This window comes from Cnephaeus nilssonii (assembly GCF_951640355.1).
Source record: "Cnephaeus nilssonii genome assembly, chromosome: 6".
Classification (NCBI taxonomy): domain Eukaryota; kingdom Metazoa; phylum Chordata; class Mammalia; order Chiroptera; family Vespertilionidae; genus Cnephaeus; species Cnephaeus nilssonii.
In genome coordinates this window covers 7,291,520-7,294,905 of record NC_137077.1, presented here as the reverse complement: position 1 = coordinate 7,294,905, position 3,386 = coordinate 7,291,520, and positions in this window count along the sequence as shown.

Sequence of the window (3,386 nt, the reverse complement as noted above, 5' to 3'; positions counted from 1 at the left end):
TGTGCAATAGCGTGCATGTGCTTAATGCCACTGAACTGTGGACGTTAAAATGGTAAAAGTGGCCCTGGCCATTTGGTTGGGCGTTGTCCATGCACAGAAAGGTTGCCAGTTCGATTCCCAGTGTCGATCAGTGTTTTCCTCTCCCTTCCTCTCTCTTTAAAAAATCAATTTTAAAAGTCATTTTTAAAAATGGTAAAATGACATATTTTATATTTATTATCTATATTTTACAACAATTAAAAAATAGGCACGACTAATTTATAGTGAGAAAAATCAGAATGGTGATGAACTTTGGGAGATAGTGACAGTGAGGGGGAGCAAAGGAGGCCGCGGGAGTCTGGAATGTTCCGCATTTGACCTGGTGGTGGTTGCATGGGTGTATAGATTTATAAATACTCACTGCCCTGTGCACTGAAGATTGTATACATGTACTTTAGAGTAGGGAAATTTAAAACATTTAAAAGCAGATACAGTAGAGCAGCCGAGGGTATTGTTTCCGTTGATTTTTAGAGAGAGTGGACGGGAGGGGAAGAGACACAGAGAGAGAAACATCTATGTGAGAGGGAAACATTGATTGGTTGCCTCCTGTGAGCCTGCAACCTGGGTCCCTTCAATTTGTAGGCTGAGGTTCTATCCACTGAGCCAAACCAGTTAGGGCCAGTAGAGAACTTTTTTAAAAATTCCATGAGCTGAACTTCCTAAGTCCCGGGCAGAGAGGAGCTGGGCTCCATGACTGTCAAGGCAGTTGGCCAGGAATTACAGAGCTGAGAAAAGCAAGGGTTCGTTCCCCTCCCCTCTCATCAGAACCACATCAGTAACCACAGCCCCGGATCCCCTGTGGGATTGCACACCCACATCAAAGCCACCCTCGTGAGCATGATTCAGCTTGTCTTGTTTTATTTTTTATTTTTTCTGGCTTCTTCTTGCTGTCGCTGGCTCGTTTGTTTTTGTATCATGGGCAATTTTATATTTCAAAGTTGAACAATTAAATTCTGATAGTCTATTTTCAGGCCACCTCACTGCTGAGTCCCCGTCACGTGGGGCGCCCAGAAGCTGAGGTGCAGTTTAGCCACCTGGGAAAGGGATCTGACTACCTGTCAGGAGCTCACCTGGGCTGGGAGCGGGGGGGGGGGGGGGGGGGGGGGGGGAGGGGGGGGGAGGGGGGTGACTGCCAGGGGCGGGAGTGGCCAGGTACAGCAACAAGCCCCAAAGGGAAAGAGTTAAGCCTTCATCACTTACTGTGATGGTAGAAGCAAGAGTGTAAAACCCAAGAAAGCACCAAATACCCCCCTTTCCACTCTTCTCCATGAAGTGAAGTGCCAGTGGAGGGGCAGATGGATCCTCTCACTGTTGAGGAAACCAGAACAAAAGGCTCCCTGGGGCCCGGGAGGGTGAGGGGAGGGGTGAGGGTGAGAGGAAGGAGGTGAGGGGAGAGGAATAGGAGTGGAAAAGTACTGGCTGCTGAGTCAGCGGGGAGCACAGGTGTTTTTCCCTTTCTTCCCCAATAAGGAGGCCTTCTTAGAGGCACCTGAAGAAGACAGAGGTTTTGGCATGAAAGCATGTGACCTCAAGGCCCTCAGAGCCTGCCCGGAGACCGGAGCGCGTGCAGGAGTCTGGTGCGGAGGGAGGGCAGCTTTTCGGCCAGGCCGATGGGAGCCTGACTCCTCACAGTTGGGGTCTCTTGCCCTCTCTTGAAGGCAGTGGGGTTAGACCTTTCTTTGGGGCAATGAGATGGACCTCCCCAAGCTCCCTGGCAGCAGAAATCCCCAGCGCCCTGGAGAGCCCAGCGACCCTGGCCAGTGATCTCTGTTCCCAGGTGAGACCCACAGGCAAGGACCTTGCCTATGTTCCCCGGACTCACTGCGCATGGGCCCGCCTTCCCCTTGTCCAGTCCCTTCCCCCGTGATCTGCAGGGAAGGAGCCGGTGGCTCCCTGGGGCGTGCAAAGTTGCAGCTCCCTGGTGAAGCTGCCTGAAACGGCCCTGCTTATAGTGCCTGCTGTCTCCCTCTGCTCCTCTCCTATGGTTAATAACTAGCTAATTACAACAGCATCACCTTGACCTCCAGAAAGGCCTCTTTCCCCAAACTGGGCTCTCACTGACCAGGCCTGGGTGTGGCCCCTGCTGGGGTCCCCAGCCCTCAGCCTGCCCAGCACACAGAGATGCACAGGGAGGGTGAGCTGGGTGGGAGAGCCCAGGAGAGCAGGCAGGCCCTGCTGTCACTTTAACTCCCGCCTCTCAGTCCTGGACACACCCCTGCTGCCTCTCCACAGGGAGGAATTCCACTCCAGCCGAAGTCCCGAGAGAGAACTCGGCCCTGCTGCCAGCACTCTGCCTCCGGCCTGGGCTTCATTCCTGCTCCCGGCCAGGCTTTTGCCCTTCCTGGCAGGAAAAGGCCAGAGTCCAAGAGCTTTGTTACAGGTTCCCGGACCTTCTTGCCCCGTGTCCCCGTCCCTGCCCCCATGCCCTCCTCCTCTACACTCTGCCTCTGCTTTTCCTTCTGCCTCAGACTCCACTACGGCGTCTGTTATTGAGGGGGCAGTGCTATTGAGCTGGACTTGATTTAAAATGTCGTATTTGGTTTATTGTTAATTTCTTGAATGAATTTTGTCTTTTCACAATACTGCATTAAAACATGATGTATCTTGATGACTGACTGTTTGGGTGCCCCCTTACATTTTGTACCCAAGGGCGTGCCTCACTCAGTTTGCCTTAACCCCAGCCCTGCCATGCTCAGGAGTCTTTCACTCATTCCACCTGCAGTCACTCAGGGCCCCTCTGTGCCAGGGCGTGTGCTGGGTGCTGGGGAGAGAGTGCGAGCCGCACGTAAGGCAGCGTTGGGGAAAGACAGCCATGGATGCTGAGGACTGTGGGACCGTGTGGGCAGGTGCAAGGCAAAAGGACATGGGGGGATCCAAGTCATACCGACCAACCCTCGGGGGTCACTGTGGCCAGGTCTGAGCTCCCGTCTCGCCATCAGCATCTCCTTGGTTGCCTCAATGGGCCTTTGACGTTTTAGATGCTTGTCAGTAGCAGACCTGGACCTGAGACCTGGCACAGTTACCCGCAGGGAATGGGAGCAGGCGTGGAGGTGGGAGCCCAGCGGAGTCCACAGTCCATGCTCTCTGGGGGCTCCCCTGCTCTGGGGATTGCAGCCACCTCCCCCCCACAACCCTCTGCGGCATCAGGGGAGTCTCCGTAGAGAAACTTGGCATTGAGCTGACCATCAGAGGATGTGCAGGAGACAATGGGGGGCAGAGGGCACAATCGGTAAGGCTCGGGATGAAAGTTCTAAGAAGCCCATCAATCTTGTGAGGGGCCACTTGCGCAGAAACGGCCCGGGCATCGCTTCCTCTTTCTGCTTCTCGGTTTCCTAACAACGACGTCA